At 42.2% G+C, this 19,473-nt stretch overlaps 1 long non-coding RNA gene across 1 annotated transcript in view; it reads right to left on the bottom strand.

Annotated features, from left to right (window-relative positions):
- Nucleotides 1-11,913, bottom strand: part of Gm42040 — a 44,094-nt gene extending 32,181 nt beyond the window's left edge. The window contains exon 1 of the long non-coding RNA XR_879157.1: nt 11,864-11,913. This is a non-coding gene — a long non-coding RNA (predicted gene, 42040). The remainder of the gene's footprint in view (nt 1-11,863) is intronic.
- Between the last annotated feature and the right edge of the window lie 7,560 nt (nt 11,914-19,473).

The following is a 19,473-nucleotide window of genomic DNA, read 5'->3' as shown; positions in this document are numbered from 1 at the left end:
CTGTTGTCTTTGAACACCTCCCTGTTGCTGAAGGCACCATAGTTTGGACCAGAATGCAAAAGACATATCTGAATCTGACCTGAAAACCACCTCCCTGGGGTCTAAGTTCCAGACTATTAGAAGGTACTGTGTAAGCTGAGGGTGGAGGGAAGCAATCAGATGTCTTAGCTGGCAGTGACACACAGGAACCACAGCCATGACCAGCATGGCAAGACACCCCTAAATGTGAAACAGGGGCATTTGTATCTTTATAGTAACCAATAGCACTCTAATTAGACCCCAGGCCTGCTCAACAAGAAGTAAACCATGCCTGTTAATAATCACTTACCTAGGGCTAGCAAACTCATGGTCCATAGGGGAGATCCTACTATCAACACTTTACTAGAGCATAACTTCTAACTGCATTCTAAAAGTCCCTATACCCACAGAGAAGTGTGGCTCTCACTCTTCATTAAAGAGGTTTCTTTTGCAGCAAAGACATTACAGAAAACCACAACCAATCAAAATGAGACCAACTGATCATGTGGTGCCTGACACCAACTGACATATATATACAACATAACTTCCGCTCCTAAGGCTCAGGGACACCAAAGAAGAGGAAGTATAAAGATTGTAAGACCTAGAGGACCAGGAATTCTTCTGTGAGATTGTGTCTCCTAGAAATGGGAGGGAGGCAACACCTCAGCAGTACGGCTGCCTAGAAAGTTGATCAAAACAATAACGACATCAGTGGACATGCTAACCTGGAAGGGGATAATCTCACAGGGCCCCATCTCTAAACAAAAAACTACAGGCAACTAATGACTGCTGAGTGATGGAAAATTAGTCCTTCCCAGAGATGAGGCTCCTAACTGGTTATCCAATACCAAATGGTCAGCCCTAAAAATCACAAACATATAAGCAAGACTAAATGAATTCAGCAGGTAGTATTTGTATGTGTGTCTGTGTGTGTGGGTGTGTGGGTGTGTGTAAAACAATAACAATAATAATCAATGAAAAAGAAGTCATGTGTTTGAGAGGGAGGGGCATGGGAGGGGCTGATGGGAAGGAACTTGAGGGTGATTAGAGGGAGAGAAAGAAAGGGGGAAGATAATGTAATGACATTTTAATTACTTTTTAATTAAAGACTTAAGTCTTAGTTGTAGTTTTAGCCAACTCGGGACCACTGAAAAAACAACAGCCAGTTCATTTGCCTTGAACTAGCTCAGTGGAAAGACCCATTGTTCTATATTTTAATTGCCCTCTAATTAATGAGATGCCCTATTAGACTGGGTGGCAATGGGCATCCAGCATACAGACAGCACTCAACAGTAACACTTAGTCTGTGAATGAACAGTTCTACAGGGGATTGGAGAAAGTGAAAAAGGTAAGACTTAAGGGAATTACAGGAACTGTTCCATCAAGGTCTTGGGGTCCTTTGTTCAAGGGCTTACATCCTTCCTAGGCAAGATGGCAAGATGGCAAGACAGGTAATTGAGGGGTTGAACTGTATCAGTGGCGTATACCATGCTCAGCCCCACCAGCAGTCATGGTCCTCCTAGCAAGTAAACAGTCTGTGGGTGCCTGCAGTCTTAGGAAGAGATCTGAGACAAAAGGTCTGGATTACCAAACCACTGAGAGACTGTGTACAGTCCTTTGATGAGTTTTGTCATTCTGAAAAGTCACCTAGCTTGCCTACCTACCACAAAATGAGGGACATCTGCACCTAGCAATGTAGGATTGTTACAATGCTGAGTTACAAATCCTTGTGCTGAGATAAAGAACATTTCAGAACAATTCATGACAGGAGGAAGAAAATGTTATAATGGAAGGCAGGAAGAAGAGAAGATGAGGAAGATGAAGAAGGCAAAGGAGGAAGAAGAGGAAATGTGCATTACAGGAAGTCACAAAAGTTGGTTAACAAAACACTGCAAATTCAGTTTGCAGGTGTTCAGAGGCGATGCAGTCCCTGATAGAATCCCAGTATCTCTTTCTGCCTCTGCTGGCGAAATTCCTTTCAAGAAGGTCTATGAGTTTTCACAGAGCATGACTGTGCACACATAGATGATGTGTGTGACATCATCTATACACAGATATGAGGCCATGTATCCATGGCCACACAATGGGACTTAAGAGAACAATGTAATCCTGGTTAGCTTTGACTATCAACTTGACACAACACAGAATTACCTAGGAAGAGAATCTCAACTGAGAAATTGTCTAGATCAGATTAGCCTGCGGCAGTGTTCAAGAAGCACTGTTTAGATTGTTAATTGATGTAGGAGGACTCAGGTCACTGAAGGTGGCACCATTCCCTAGGCAGATGGTCCTGAACTGTAGACAAAAACCAACTTAACAAACCCTGATTATCTTAGTTACTTTTCAGTTGCCATAATGAAGCACCAAGACCAAGCTCCTTAGGGAAAAAAAAAAAAGAAAAATGTTTAATTGTGGACTTACTTATAGTTTAGAGCAATGATTCTCAATCTTCCTAATGCTATGACACTTTAATATAATTTTTCATGTTGTGGTGACCCCGACCATAAAATTATTTTTAGTGCTACTTCCTGTAATTTTACTACTATAATGAATGGTAATGTAAATATCTGATATGTAGGATATCTGATAAGCAACTTCCAAAGAAGTAGTGACTCACAGGTTGAGAGCCATGGGTAAGCACTAACTGGCCATGACATGGTCTTTTGAAACCTCAAACCTTACCCCCAATAACATACATCGTTCAACAAGGCCACACCTCCTACTACTCTTTCCCAAACAGTTCTACCAAATGGGGAGCAAGCATTAAAACAAGAGCCTGGGGGGTCATTCCCATTCATACTATCACACTGCCTTCCAGCCAGCAAACAGCAGACCCCAGGTTCTCAGACTTCCATCTTTGGCTGTAAGTTCCTCAGTTGGAGGTAATGCTGTGTGCAATAGGAAGTGGGCCTGCCTTCAAGCTCACTGTCTTGAGTTCCTTTCTCAACATCTCTCAAAGATGGACTAAAACCTAGAAGAGTGAGATAAAATAAACCTTTTCCTCCCCTTAAGTTGCTTTGAGTCAGAGACAGGGCAAGTATCTTACTCGGAGATGAAATCCCAATTTACATGATCTTATCTAGAAAGTCAAGACTAGGTAGTTTATGACTACAACAGAGCCTTGAGATGGAGAGGTCTCAATTTATTATCTATGTAAATACATGCAAGTTACTATAGAAATGAAATTTAAATATATGCCTTTTCAACCAACAGATTGGGAGAAGATCTTTACCAATCCTAAATCTAATAGGGGGCTAATATCCAATATATATAAAGAACTCAAGAAGTTGGACTCCAGAAAAACCAAATAACCCTATTTAAAAATGGGCTACAGAGCTAAAGAAAGAATTCTCAACTGAGGAATACTGAATGGCTAAGAAGCACCTAAAAAAATGTTCAAAATCCTTAATCATCAGAGAAATACAAATCAAAACAACCCTGAAATTCTACCTCATACCAGTCAGGATGGCTAAAATCAAAAACTCAGGTGACAGAAGATGCTGGCGAGAATGTGGAGAAAGAAGAACACTCCTCCATTGTTGGTACGATTGCAAGTTGGTACAACCACTCTGGAAATCAGTTTGGTGATTCCTCAGAAAATTGGACATAGTACTACCAGAAGATCCAGCCACTCCTGGGCATACACCCAGAAGATGCTCCAACTTGTAATAAGGACACATATCTTTTTTATAATAGCCAGAAGCTGGAAAGAACCCAGATGTCCCTCAACATAGGAATGGATACAGAAAATGTGGTACATTTACACAATGGAGTACTACACAGCTATTTAAAAAAATGAATTTATGAAATTTTTAGACAAATGGATGGATCTGGAGGATATCATCTTGAGTGAGGTAACCCAATCACAAAAGAACACACATGATATGCACTCACTGATAAGTGGATATTAGCCCAGAAACTCAGAATACTCAAGATACAATTTGCAAAACACATGAAACTCAAGAAGAAGGAAGACCAAAGTGTGGATACTTCTATCCTTCTTAGAAGGGGCAACAAAATACCCAGGGAAGGAGTTACAGAGACAAAGTTCAGAGCAGAGACTGAAGAAATGACCATCCAGAGACTGCCCCACTTGGGATCCATCCCATAAACAACCACCAAACCCAGACACTATTGTAGGTGCCAATAAGATTTTGCTGACAGGAGACTGATATGGCTATCTCCTGAGAAGCTCTGCCAGTGCCTGACAATTACAGAAGTGGATGCTCACAGTCATCCATTAGATGGAGCACAGGGTCCCCAATGAAGGAGCTAAACAAAGTACCCAAGGAGCTGACGGGGTTTGCAGCCCCAGAGGAGGAACAACAATATGAACTAACCAGTACCCACATGGTGGGACTCATGGCTCTAGCTGCATATGTAACAGAGGATGACCTAGTCAGTCATCAATGGGAGGAGAGGCCCTTGGCCTTGTGAAGGTTCTATGCCCCAGTATAGGGGAATGCCAGAGCCAAGAAGCAGGAGTGGGTGGGTTGGGGAGCAGGACGAGGGGGTAGGGGGATAGGGGATTTTCAGTGAGGAAAATAGGAAAAGGGATAACATTTGAAATGTAAATAATGAAAATATCTAATAAAAAAGAAAAGAAGAAATAAAAATTAAGTTATCATGTTATGCAAAATAAACAGGACCCAAAAAGTTAAATATATATGTATATATATATATATATATATATATATATATATATATATATATATATACATATATATGTATATATATATACATATATATGTGTGTATATATATGTGTGTGTGTATACACATATACATATACATACACACACACACACACACACACACACACATATATATATATATATATATATATATATGCCTTTTATTAAAATTCAATCGACAGGCATTCCTGAGACCAGGCCATGTTAGTTCTTGAATTGAAGATCCTCATTTTGGAAAAGCCTGTTCACTTCTCCATTCCCCCTCCAAAAGAAATTCTAAACTTAAACTTGTTTTGTTTCCTGCAGAGTCGTAGTTCTGAGTGTTCTGACTGAGCCAGGCATCATGTGTCATCAGGCATTCCAAAGCCATGCAGCAGCCATAACTCACAGCAGAGCATTTCTGGACTCATTTCCCAAGGCCATCTCCGTTGTGGGATTCTGCTGAATTCTTACTAGTGAAAGCAGATCACTTCCTGTGTCCCTGTGATTTTTCTGCATTCATACTGATATGAAAAGACAAGCAAATCAACCCTTTTCTCGAGAACTTGGACCACAATGATGGAAAGTCACGAGAGCCCAGAATGCTGGATGGTTGACGCAGGGATTTGGGGTTTTAAAACAAGACCAATGTTGGCTCCTGAGCACACAAACATGTTCCTCAAAACAGCTGCTGCAAACACACAAGAAGACAAACAAAGATTTTTCCAATTACATCTTTTTATGTTATACATTAAGGCAGTTTTTACAGAAGGTCATACTGTGGTTGTGTTTGTTCAAGGCCAAATATGTTTCAGTCTTGGTTAGCAGGCAAGAGAAGGAACTAATAAAGGCGGAGAGTGGGTTCTCTACACTAGTAGAAACTCCACTGTGAAAGTGTATCTGCTGACAGAAATGACTCATCAGACCAAAAGAGCAAGGATGAAAGGTGCTGGGATGTACTAACTACGCATGTGGAGAAGCAAAGTTAGACCCTGTCTCACACCTCCACACAAAGACCAATCCCAGGAAGATCAGGGATTTCATCATGAAGGCACAACTTTCATTTTTTTTCAGTACTGTAGAATATGAACAATATTTAATAGCTTCGGTGTGAAGAAGGTTTTTGTTGTTGTTGTTGTTGTTGTTGTTGTTGTTGTTGTTGTTGTTGTTTTTCTAAAGAAAAGAGCTATTTGCTAAAATCCTAAACCAGAATGAAGATAGAAACCAGGCTGGAGAGATGGCTCAGTGGCTAAGAGCACTGACTGCTCTTCCAGAGGTCCTGAGTTCAATTCCCAGCAACCACATGGTAGCTCACAACTATTTATAATGGGATCAGATGCCCTCTTCTGGTGTGTCTGAAGACAGCTACAGTTTATTCATATACATAAAAGATAAATAAATACAACTAAAAGAAGACAGAGCCGGGTGTGGTGGGGCACGCCTTAATCCCAGTACTTGGGAGGCAGAGGCAGGAGGATTTCTGAGTTCAAGGCCAGCCTGGTCTACAAAAGTGAGTTCCAGGACAGCCGGGGCTACGCAGAGAAACCCTGTCTCAAAAAACAAAAAACAAAACAGACAAAAACAAACAAACAAATAAACAAACAAAAAGAAGAAGACAGAAACCTATCAGGTCAGGCCTGGTATTGGTAGGGGTAGAATGACATGGCTCCTGCTTCTGAAACAGGGCTAACAAGGTGTGGGTCTCCATAAGTGTCATGACTGCTGTAGGCATAAAGCTTGTTTGTATAATAATGTATACAAACATTATTCATGTTCTTCCTTTGAGGAATGTCCTCCCTGTTAAGATTAATGAATCCATGATGATCAGAGACAACATGAGTCCAGGAGGCAAAAATCTGACTAATGTCTCAGCAAAATGGTAAACACTGGGACCTTCGTGACTGCCCTTAAAGTTGTGGGAAAGAACTCTGAAAACATGAGTTCAAAAATATATAATGTCTCAAGTATGTGAAAAATAAGGATGCAATATGGATTATATGAGGAGTTTCATGAATCTAAAGGAACAAAAGCAGCTGTGCTGGGAGCCGATTTGTCGGAAAGATGCTAAGGAAGGAGATAAAAAGATTTAGGAAGTGGTGATCATAGGAGATCCCACCTAGCTAAGGTTTTGCTTATACTTACAAAGGCAGACAGATTCCTGAGTTCAAGGTCACCTGGGACAGAGGGAATTTAGGTCCAGGCCTAGGTGTGGTAGAAATGGTAATTTCAGGATAGGGTCCAACCCCAGCTAGTTTCAGATCTATGAATTCTTTGCAATGATACACACACACACACACATGTATACACACACACACACACACACACACACACACACATATGCACTTGCTGTTTCTTAAGAATTAAGGGCTGGGTCACAGGTCCTATGCTGATTCATAGGATAATCAAAAGGGAACCTGGACTATACGATTGGATTGATATGTAAAATAAAAGACTGGACTTATGATCTGCAAGAGGTGAGCTATCCAGAGAAATTTTTAGAATAGCAAGAGAGGAGTGCTTGGAGAACTGTCTTGAGCAGAGAGTGACAAGAAAAGGCTGTCGAGAAAGAATGCTATCTGGAGATCTCCAGAGAAAGCAGAACAGAGGGAAAGCAGTCTGAAGAGCTGTCTCAAGCAGAACTTAGGTCGTCAGCTTGGCCCCACAGTTTGACCTCAAATCATTTGTTTTGTTTCTCTCAAACACATCTTCTCTCAGAACCCTTCTCTAAGCCAAGACTGGTTCTTGGCGAAGCCTAGGAATGAGTTAAAATGAAGAATTATTCTCTTTTTCACAGATTTATCTTAATTTTTACTTGTGTGCATATATATATATACACACATATACATACACACACACACACACACACACACACACACACACACGTACATGTATATGCCCACAGAGGCTGGAAGAGTATGCTGGATCCCCTGGAACTAGAGTTATAGGTGGTTGTGAGCTACCTACCCAGTGTGGGCCTTGAGAACCAAACCCAGGTCCTCTGGAAGAACAGCAAGAGCTCATAACTTCTAGGGCATCTCTACAGCCATGAAGAACTACTCTTATCAAAAGGGACCATAAATGAATTGAAAAGGGAAAAATCACCAAATGAAGAAAGACAATTATATGCTCATAGCTAACAAAGCATGAGCACCCAGACCATCTTATACAATTTTACAAAGTAGTAAGACAAAAATAAATGAGGCTCCTCCATAGAGCATTTGCCCAACGTGTACAAGGCCCCATGTTCCATTCCTAGTACTTCAGTTATAGTGGTCTTTATTATTTTTAAAGACAGGTGTGTTTGTAGAAAAATAAGCAAAATGGTAAACAATTACATCAGATTCTCATCCTCACTAGTAATCAAGGAAAAATAAATTTAAACTATGCCAAAATGCAGCTTTAGATTACTGGATGGGCAAAAGTTAATGGTCTAGAAGATGTCAATGGTAAAGAACACTGAGAACTGAGTACACTGGGAGTATAGAACACTACTATCTAGAAGACAGTGACATTGTCAAGCAGTGTTGATAATGTGCATAGTATACAAGCCAGAAAGATATTCACTAGACATATATCCCATAGAAGAGGGAGGGAAAGGAGGAGGGAGAGAGGGAGGGTAAAATGATCAGGAGGAGGAGGGTCATGGAGGGATAAAATTGAGGGTCAACAATTTCCCTTAGAGTCATACAGAGAACAAGGAGAAGCAACCTCATTGTCCCCAAGTAGGCCATACTCCTCAACAAAAATGTTCCGCAAAAGGAGTGAAGTACAGAGGCAAGCAACATTGTGGATGAATCTTAGAAGTGTACATTCAGATCTGCCATAGGGAAAGAATAAGTTGATAGGGTCGTATCTAAAGAGTATCGTGTTTTGTGAATCTTCGAGATGAGCAACGTTAAAGGACACTTGCAGACACACAGAAGCATGACCTCACCGTTACATAACAACAAACTTCGTGTTCCCCAGGAGTCAAGGTGAGAAAAAAAATAAGGGTTACTAATTAATAATAGCTAATAACTTCTAGCTAGGATTGGAGAATAAATCCCCACAGATATTTTTCATAAACTATTTTATTTAGATAAAAGGTTAAAAACCGTGTTTGGATGGGATGGAGTTCAGCGGTAGTCACCTTGTCTAACATGAGCACGAACAGGGTCCTGGATTTGGTTTCCAGAATCACACACAAAAAATAAATAAGCATCCATGCATTCATGTGCACATGTGCATGTGCACACACATACACATACATACACAGACACACACTATAGAGTTTTACACAAGTGTCCTATGTAAACTGTGAAACCAATACTGAAGAGCCAACCCTAAGACCTGGGATGCCACAGAATGAACCGTTTTTGGTGAAGCAGATGGTAGCACCGAGGTCTGACCCCCTCCTCATACTGTCTCGGTGCACACTTGTTGATCACACTATCTCAAATGCACACCTGCTCCTCACACTGACGTACTTGGTACACAGTTGCTCCCGGAACCATTGATTTGCAGGTCAGAACTAAACTAAAGGCACTGGTCCTGAGGGGTAGGGTTATCCAAGCACAGGAGGAGCCACAGCCCCTTTCCCCCACACAAGAGTCTTGAAATTCCTGTAGCTGCTGAAATCAAGCTCTCTCTCATAATGCTCATTATTCAAAATGTCAAGTCACTGGGGCCGAGGGAAAATACTAAAATATGCACATAGAGACACCTTAGTAGTTATAGTGGAGACACAGAGGGTCACTGACTGTGACTAACTGCATGCTTCCACACCACTTTCCAATCCTCACGTTAGACCATAGCTCTTTTCTACTTCATTGCTGCCCTTTGCTGCCCCTAAAACTAGACTGTACTTCTAACATACCTTCAATGATGTGGGGAGTGCTATATTCATGCTTTGATGTTGACTATTTAATAGAAATGGCATAACTAGGATGACACCAGAGACACAAAAGTTTGTCAGACAAGGACTCTGTTCCCGAGTCACTTACAGGCTTAATAGAAAATATCCAACAAGTACCAATAACAACAATAATCCATGTAGTGTCCTAGAAATATATGTGGGGTGGGAGTATTCAGAAAAGGAAGTCGGGTTTGTATCCAAAGTATGAAGCCATGAAAGAAGGAAGGTTCTGGGGCTGGAGAGATGGGTCAGTGGTTAAGAGCACTTACAGATCTTGCAGGAGGCCCAGGTTCAGTTCCCAGCACAGCACCCACATGGCAATTAACAACCACCTATAACTCCAGTTGTAGAGGATCCAGTACCCTTTTCTGGCTAAAATATTAGCTACATTATTTATTTCTCTGCCCCAAATCCAACAAAATTTAACTCAGTGTAATCATCTCAATTTGTGGACTGAGTAACCCTAACAAGACCTATTACTAATGTCTTCATGCATGAGTCAGGTCTGGGCTAAAAGGAGGGGAGCTACCAGGTGGCTGCCCTTGGGGAATTCACAGTAACATGCCCTTGGCTTCGACAGTAGAGTGGACACTTGAGTGGAAACTCATTTTGGGAACCACACTGCCCATCTCAGATGGAAAAGTGCCTGGTGTGACTCACAGTTCCTTGTGACAACAGCTTCAGATTGTAGTTGACTTTCACTGGGAAGAGGGCAAAGTAGCTGTGCACGCCGACACACGTGTGCTCACACGTACTCCTGAGTTAGAAATTCTCACACCGCGCAGCAGAGCATGTACTGACTGCTGCCTAGATTTCAGCCTGCTTCTGCCATTCCACCCCAATATCTTTTACTGTTAAATGGTGGGTCCCCCAAATGTTTTGTGTTTTATTTTTAATGTGACAGCAGCAGCGGGGGGTGTAGAGGGTTTGCAATCTAATGTAGGAAACCTACCACAGTAAGAGCAAAACTAGACTACATCTTAGAGCTGTTAAAAAAAAAAAATCCCCAGTGCTGAGTACAAAGTACAGTGTAAAGAGAAAACACATACCACGGAGAGCAAATCTAGGGCCGGAAAATAACAGAAGGTAAAGGGCTTACCCTGGGATCAAATGAGATGAAACAAAACGAAATAAATATAAAATAATTTTTAAGAAACCTTCACACCAGCTACAAGAAATCTATGAAGGCATGGAGGCAGGCTTGGGTTTTGTTTTAACTTTGCCTGCAGGCACATCTCATCCCAAATAACCGCAGATCTGGGAATAACAGGTGTTTATTGATTTCTTTGTGAGTCTTTTTTTTTTTATTTCTTCCTTCTTTTTCCCCCTCTGGTACTAGAACAGAAAGACATATGTATCCCATATGTAACTCTTTACAGAATGAAAGACAAGGTTTGCATGGGACAGATGTGTGTGCAGATGTGCACACGGAGGGCCCATTTTCCCTGACACAGCTCCAGGCCAGCATGCTGCCTGCTCTCCCTACATTAGCCTAAAAGGCAAAGCGACCAAAAAAGCTCCCTCAAAACATGTCAACTGATAAACCTGTATGTGAGCATGAACCTCCGCACTGACCAGAAGGAACCAACTTCAGGGTCCTTCCTCTGTTTAAATTCCCTTCTTAAAGCCTTCAGGAGCTGCCACACAATCATTAAAAAGCAATCAATAGCTTGGCTTTTTTATTTTTAAGCTTAAAAGAGAATGGAAAACTAACCAGTCTCTGAAAACATATATTTTTTAAGCCTTTGATTATTCAGTTGAACTACAAAATCACATATCAAGGTTGATTCCTGTCTGAGATATATATATATATATATATGTATATATATATATAAATGTTTAAGAGATGAGTGTCTTTCTGTAGATGCTGAATTATCCACTGTTAGCCAGCGGTCTTTTTCTTTCTCGGTAGTATACAGCCTTCCATCTATCAAATGTGAATGGTCCTTCTTGTCTTCAATATCTAGTAAGATTTAGGGAACAGGCCCATAGCCCGAAATAAAATACAGATCTTTGCATTCCTACCCTCTCCGGTTTTAGGAAAGATGTTACAACCTCTCTAGACATTGAGTTAAAATTTAAGAGCAAGGGAATTTCAAATCATGAAAATTACAAAACACACTGCAACTGTAACAGGGAGGAAGGAAAGAAAGAAAGAAAGAAAGAAAGAAAGAAAGAAAGAAAGAAAGAAAGAAAGAAAGAAAGAAAGAAAGAAAGAAAGAAAGAGAGGGAGAGAGAGAGAGAGAGCAGGAAGCAGGTGAGCAAGGGAGGGTACTTACTTTCTGAACCTAGTTGAGCAGGCAAATGGAACCCAGTGTGGGTGATGGGTCATAGAGAAAGTGTCCCCCCTCAGAGTGAGAGAGAGAGAGAAGCAGCTACAGAACAAGGGGAGGAGAACACCTGTGAAGACCACAGGAAGCCCCAAGGTTTTAAAAAATGAAACCAATTTCTCTGTGGGTGAGAGGATGGGAAAGATTTCACATTCCTACCCAGGTCAAATGGGGAACTCTCAGGGGAGCAAATGAGTGGCAAGAAAGACTAAGAGTATGTTGGGTAAACCTCAGTGAAAAAGCAGCATCCCACAAGGAGGGGTTCATTCTTCCTGAAGGGTATGTGTGTCTGTGTGTGTGTGTGTGTGTGTATGTGTCTGTGTGTGTATGTGTGTGTGTGTGTCTGTGTGTCTGTGTCTGTGTGTGTCTGTGTGTGTATGTCTGTGTCTGTGTATCTATGTCTGTGTGTATGTTTCTGTGTGAGTGTGTCTGAGTGTGGCTGTGTGTGACTGTGTGTGTGTATGTCTGTGTGTGTCTCTCTGAGTATGTCGCTGTGTGAGTGTGACTGGTGTGGCTATGTGTGACTGTGTGTGTGTATGTCTGTGTGTCTGTGTGTCTGTCTGTGTGTCTGTGTGTGTGTGTGTGTGCGTGAGTGTGTGTGTACTTGTGCATGTGTGTCTGTGTGTGTGAATGTGTATGCCTCTGTGTGAGTGTGTCTGAGTGTGGCTGTGTGTGACTGTGTGTGTGTATGTCTGTGTGTGTCTCTCTGTGTATGTTGCTGTGTGAGTGTGACTGAGTGTGGCTGTGTTTGACTGTGTGTGTGTATGTCTGTGTGTGTTTGTATGTGAGAGTCTGTGTATGTAAGTGTATGTTCCTGTGTGTGTGTGTGTGTGTGTGTGTGTGTGTGTGTGTGTGTGTTTTGAGGAGAAGGCACAGTCTAGGCAGGAGGTCCACTGGCTTCCAGAATGACCATATTTCCTGTGGCCATAATCATCCATCCATCACAGCAACAAGAGAAGAGATGATGTCAGGAGATGGACACAGCCTCCTTCAGTGTGAAAAGCAAGGCTCAAGCAAGCAGATTATAGGTGATGTACGCATTTGAGGGCTCTCACTTACTGTCAATTTAAATATTGATAGGGGTCCTTTTATACCTGACAATTTGCATTTGGAAAGTTATAGAAAACACACATGCTTGTATGCATGCACACAGATACACACACATATATAAACACTCACCAGCTCTCAGTATCCCTACGCCTTTTTGAAAACTATAAAAAATAAATAAATAAATAAAAAGCCACACTCCAATTCCTTCCATAGCCCTGCACATGTGTGTTTGACCTTGTCTCACAAGCTCTCTAATACGAGCCCAGTAGGAAGCATTTTTAAATGAGTTAGTCTTTATTGAATTATGATTTCCAGCAGACACTGGTAACAAAATTCAAATTGCTCTGGCAGACAAGACTTTTTTAAAGTGCTGGGATGTAACTGAGTTTTTAAGACAATCTCTGAGAGCCACCTACCAAGCCTGTGCAGTAACTGTTCCCCCACTCCACCCCCATTGATGAAATACTTCAAATACTTAATTAGATTTGCCAAGGGGAAGGGGAATCAATCGTTAGGAGTCCGCACGTTGGGAGGCAGGGAAGATAAAAAACGGTTATTGGCACACCCAGTGTGCAGTCGAAAGTAAAACTTAGCAAAACAAAATTTTGAGATTTCCGTGGTATAGCTCCTGTGGTGGCCATGAGACAATTAACAACGCACCAAGAAGTTCGGAGGGCAACTTCTGCCCCCTGCTTCCTTCTTCTTCCACAAAGTCTTCAGCCTGCTTGAAAGGAATTTCGCCAGCAGAAGCAGAAAGAGATACTGGGATTCTATCAGAGACTGCATCGCCTCTGAACACCTGCAAACCGAATTTGCAGTGTTTTGTTAACCATTTATTTTGTCTTTACCGGGTTTTTCAAAGGGAAATGTGATAATCCCAGCGGCCTTTAACCAGGCACAGGATGTTTAACCTAATAAAGCCACTGTGGTGCAATGGATTAAGGCGACATGGCACATTCGTAATTTGCAATCTGGGAAAGAATTTTAGCATTCAGGCACAGCAGGCAGGGTCTTAAAAAGGTTATGTGGAGGAAAAAACACTGGAGCGTCTCACAACATCTGCTTTTCCTCTTTAAGTCTCCCCACATTGCTCCTGCTTCATGAGGCAAGAACAAGACCTACAGGAGCCCAGCAGTCAGTGGGCTGTTATGGGATGTGCACCCTCATTGAGAAAAACAAACCTTTAGTCACTCAATTAGCATCTGGACAGAAATATCTATGAATAGAGAGAAAAGAGAAATGAAAGGGGGGCCTGGGGTAAACATTACAAAGATATTCTCTCCACTCTAAGTCATCACCCAATAAATAAAACCTTCTTAAATTAAAACCGAAGCTGGCCTGGAGACAGAGCTCAGTTGGCAGAGTCCTTTTCTGGAATGCAGAAATAGGTTCGATGCCTGGCACCACATAAAAACTAGGTGTGGCAGCCCAGACTGTGATCCTAGCACACAGAAGGTGGAGGAAAGATGGCCAGAGAAATTTAAGGCTTAATTGTCAAAGAAGAAGAAGAAAGAAGAGGAGGAGGAGGAAGAGAAGGAGGAGGAAGAGGAGAAGGAGGGAGAGGAGGAGGGGAGGAAGAGAGAAGGGAGAAGGAGGAGGAGGAAGAAGAAAGAAGAAGGTGAAGAAAGAAAGAAGAGAAAAGGAAAGGAGAGGAAGAGGAAGAGGAAGAGGAAGAAAGAGAAGAGAAGAGAAGAGAAGAGAAGAGAAGAGAAGAGAAGAGAAGAGAAGAGAAGAGAAGAGAAGAAAAAGAAAAGAACAAGGAAAATAAATGCTATGAGAGAGAATATACCAACCTGTAAGGCAAGCTATGCCTGTTAGGGCAGTAGAGGCAAGGCTGCTGGGAGACAGATAACTAGCCACTTTCTGGACAGGCTGGTTAGTGCTCTAAACTGAGCAAAAGCCTCTGGCCGGGGAGCTTAGAGGTCCTAGAAGCCTAGTGCTGATATTTTGTTAAGTGGACATGGCATCTAACTTCCCTGAATTATTCCCATCTGTAGACTCGTGCTGCTACCAGGCTTTTCCAGAGAGGCTTCTTTCTGCAATGGATAAGACATCCCCATCACCCTTCTCAAGGGCCAGGGTACACTGCAGAGGAGGGAAGGGCGGGGAGATTGTAAGAGCTGAGGGCTATGGAAAGATGACATCTGGATAGGACATGACCATTGTACACAGCAGCTGTGGCTACCTACATACACACACACACACACACACACACACACACACACACACACACACACACACAAGCTGGAAAGAAGGGAGTCATCAGAAGTAGAAGGAGGATAAAAGATTAAGAGACGGCAATGGGAGGGAGGGATATGGTCGCAGTGTACCGTATACACACAGAGAACTGTCAAAAATAAGCTAGAGAAAAATAACATTCACTCCTACACACAAAACACCTACCAAAGTAAGTAATTAAAATAAAGTAGTGGGGGTGGGGCAAAGTATAATGATATATTGATGAAAGTGCCTAGTGAGAGCCTGAAGAGAGAGCTCACTCGTTAGGAGCTCTGGTTGCTATCGTAGAGGTCTAGGTCTAGTTCTCAGCAGCCATCCAGGGCAGCTCGCAACACCTAACTCCAGTCCCAGGGACGTCGTTGCCCTCTTCTGGCCTACAAGGGCACTGTACACATACTGTGCACATAGAAACAAGCAGACAAACACACACGTTTTTAAAATTAATAAAGGCTGGAGATATCACTTAATGGCTAAGAGTTCTTACTGCTCTTGTAGAGGACCCAAGTCCATGGAATCTTACATTGTCTATAACTTCATTTCCAGGGGATCTGACACCTTTTCCTGGTCCCTGTGAGTACTGCAGATACTTGGAACACATACCTACATGGAAGCAAAACATTCCTCTCCATATGATAGAAGTATATAATCCTTAAAATAAATAAATAAAAACTTTAAAACAAAAAAAGTCACAATGAAACCCATTATATTATATAACCACAAAAATATCATCAAAAATCTTTTTTAAAAAAAAGAAATAAAACAAAACATTAAAACTATAGTTTTCCAAGTTATGTTTTAGACTGGAGATGTTTCTTGATTCTAAAAGGTATCCCCACATCGGGAATTATGTTCTAAAGGAAATAAAATGACAGGCTTTTTCTTCTTGACTGGTGGTAGCATGCTCATTCACGCAGATCATGGTAGAGTCCTGTAATGATGGGCCACAGGAAGGCAATGTGAGTCACATTTCATTTATAATTCCTGGGCAGCCACAACTTAAAGTGTGAAATTAATCTCCACATTCTGTATATGTGATCTAATATATCTAAAATATCTGTTTAACCCATTAGCATTAATAAGCATTAGAAGGCCTTTATGGAGCTAGAAAGATGGCTTGGTGGGCATGAACAAACTTGAGGATCTGAGTTCAAATCCCCAGCACCCAGGTCTCCACCAGCACCTGAAATCCTGTCTAGAGAGGGTTGGAGATAAGACAGTCACTGGGGCTTGGCTGAGAAATGGCCAGCTCCAGGTTCAGTGAGAGACCCTGTCCCAAGAGAATAAGGTAGCGAGCGATGGAGGAGGACCCCATTGTCCCAATGTTTCCAAGGCCATACCCTTTCCCACTGCCGTTGGTCGGCTGGTCATACATTGCCCAGGGTCAGCACTCAGTGGTAGAACACTCACCTAGCATTCAAGGACATGAAACAATGAATTTTTACTGGGTGACTGCCTTGAGGCAAGAATATTGCTGGAGGCCAGAGTTAGAAAATGAATGAGATGTACCCAAGTCGATGCATCTGGTGGTAGACGCTGATCTACAGTGAAGGATTCTGATGAGCATGCACTCATATATAGGAGATCCTGTATGATGGGATGGGATGGGGAAGAAGTGCCTGACATCCTGAATGTTACCTCCTACAAAGACACTTTCTGAGTACGCAAAATACAGCAGAACTGGCCCACTTTCCCAGCCACCTGTTACCAATGCCTATCAGAACTGGTACCTTCTCTAGCATCCTCCCTCTTCTACCAAGGCTTATCACCTTAGGATCACGTCACACTATCTGAAACTCTTTCAGTTATTTATTTATGGCTGTTTTGCCACTTGTCTTTCTTTCTGGAAGGTAAGCCCCAACCCTATGACAACAGGGACTCACTCAAGGTCTCTGATGGAGGAGACAATAAGGCCACAGTCTTCCTTTTCTCACCCTTTTCTTTCTTTCTTTCTTTCTTTCTTTCTTTCTTTCTTTCTTTCTTTCTTTCTTTTCTTTCTTTCTTTCTTTCTTTTCTTTCTTTCTTTCTTTCTTTATTTCTTTCTTTCTTTCTTTCTCTTTCTGTCTGTCTGTCTTTATTTGTTTGTTTGTTTATTTATTTATTTATTTATTTATTTATTTATTTATTCCACTAGCTGGATATCCATCTCCCCATCGCTTCCTTCCTAATCTTCCTACCTGCAACTGGATGCCTCATTTCAGGGCTTTCCACAACCCTACTTACCCAGCAAATACTCCCATGTTCTCATATACTAATTTGCTCCAAAATGTGAAGGGTAAACCTCCTGAAGCCCTGAATGCACTGTGTCAAAAGGAAGCCTGCCCCTCAGGTTGGACATCCTCCATCTCTCATTAGAGCAACTGTGTCTTAGTTATGGTTTCCATTGCTGTGAAGAGATACCATGACCAAGGCAACTCTTCTAAGGACAACATTTAATTGGGGCTGGCTTACAGGTTCAGAGGTTTGTACAGTCCATTATCAAGACAAGAGCATGGCAGTATCTAGGAAGGCATGGTGCAGGAGACGCTGAGAGCTCTACATCTTCATCTAAAAGCAGACAGGAGAAAACTGACTTCCAGGCAGCTAGGAGGAAGGTTCTCAAAGCCCATCCCCACAGTGACACACTTCCTCCAACAAGGCTACACCTACCCCAACAAGGCCATACCTCCAAATAATGCTATTCCCTGGGTCAAGCATACTCAAACCATCACAGCAACCTAGCTTTCTTTAGTCTGATAATTAAAGGGTTAATTCTTTACCTGCTAGGTTTTGTTTTAATTTTTTTAATTTTTATCTTTATTTTCTGGGCACTTTGCTTATATGTATGTCTGTGTACTATGTGTGTGCCAGTGCTGGCAAAGTTGGGTCCCCTGAAACTGGGGTTAAAAGACAGTCACATACCCGCATGTGAGTGCTGGGTGTGAAACCCAGGTCCTCTTCCAAAGCACCAAGTGCTATTAACAGCTAAGTCAGTCTCTTCATCCCCAAGGTTAGGTTTTTTAAAGTAATTTTTAAACTCAGCATACAAGCATACAGGAACTCAAGTAATGAATTTATGATGGTATGTCCATACATACTATAGTCTCATTCTCTTGCCCTTTCATTCCCCTTCTTGTTGGCCTCTTTATCCTTCCCAATTGTCCTCCTTCTACTTTTGGGTCACATGCATGCTATTAACTGCTGCCTCCTCTCAGCCCATTCCAATGTCCCTTACACTGTAAAAGCCATGGGGGAAACCTCTTGTGGCTTAACTTTCCCCCTCCGATGCCAATTCATTGACAAAACAATAAAAGGAAAAGCGAAAGCCCAGTGACATCATTCTTCCCTCCCCTGTCCTCACTCTAGGAGGAGACCCAGCCTGAAAGGCCTGCTATCCAACCACACTTTATACCAGATGAGAGCCGCTTCCCCATCACAAAGCTCTCAGGTTCTACATGGTGGGTGGCAGTACACTGCAGCAGCCCAGCTCAGGGTGTGTTAAAATAAAATTCAGGACCCACACTCAGTGACTTGGGAGCCCTGGATGGGCTGGGACATCAGGAGAGCCAAGCTCTCCAAATGCTTCCATTGGCACAGACAGTCTGAGAATTCTCCCCTACTGATGTCAATGGCAAAAGCCTGGACTCTACACAACACGAAGAAAACTGTACAAAACTGGCCTAGAGTCTCACACCAATGGTAGCCAGTGAGAGGGTGATTAGGTCTGAGATGGGCATGAAGCAAGCCATCCTTTACAAGTGGCCTCAAAGCAGGGCAGCAGCACCCCAAAGTACAGAGCCCCAGCCCAATTCCTTTCTCTCTTTGCCCTGAACATGCCTGATTATTTCAAGACAAGCAGGCTCACCATGCTAGTGCAGTGAGGGTTTAGGAAAGAAGGTTTCTTACTACATGAGTGTCCGATAGAATAGTATCTGCCTCCCATAAAGCCAAGATTCGAGCTAGCACAGCTATTCAGGAAGGTTCTGGCAATTTTAAAAGATGGATCCTGGCTGGAGAATGTTGATCGCACACCCCGAGGCTGTGTTGCCTACCTCTCAGGAGAACAGAGAGAAAAGAGAGGCTACTTGAGAGAGAGCAGCACAAAGAGAGAAAAGTAGAGAAGGCAGTTTGTCAGAGACAGATTGCAGGGAGAGAACAAGCTAGACACTGGTGAAGACAGAACGAGCCAGAAGATTAGAACACATCGCCAAAGGTAGTATGAGGCCAAGCAGAGCACTTCAGTCAGAAGCCGAGAGAAGCCAGTTTGAATCAGTCAGCAGTGGCGAGGAGTTTGA

Source organism: Mus musculus, chromosome 8 (assembly GCF_000001635.26).
Source record: "Mus musculus strain C57BL/6J chromosome 8, GRCm38.p6 C57BL/6J".
Taxonomy (NCBI): Eukaryota; Metazoa; Chordata; class Mammalia; order Rodentia; family Muridae; genus Mus; species Mus musculus.
Note: the sequence above shows the minus strand (reverse complement) of the source record. Positions and strands in the feature narration are given on the sequence as shown.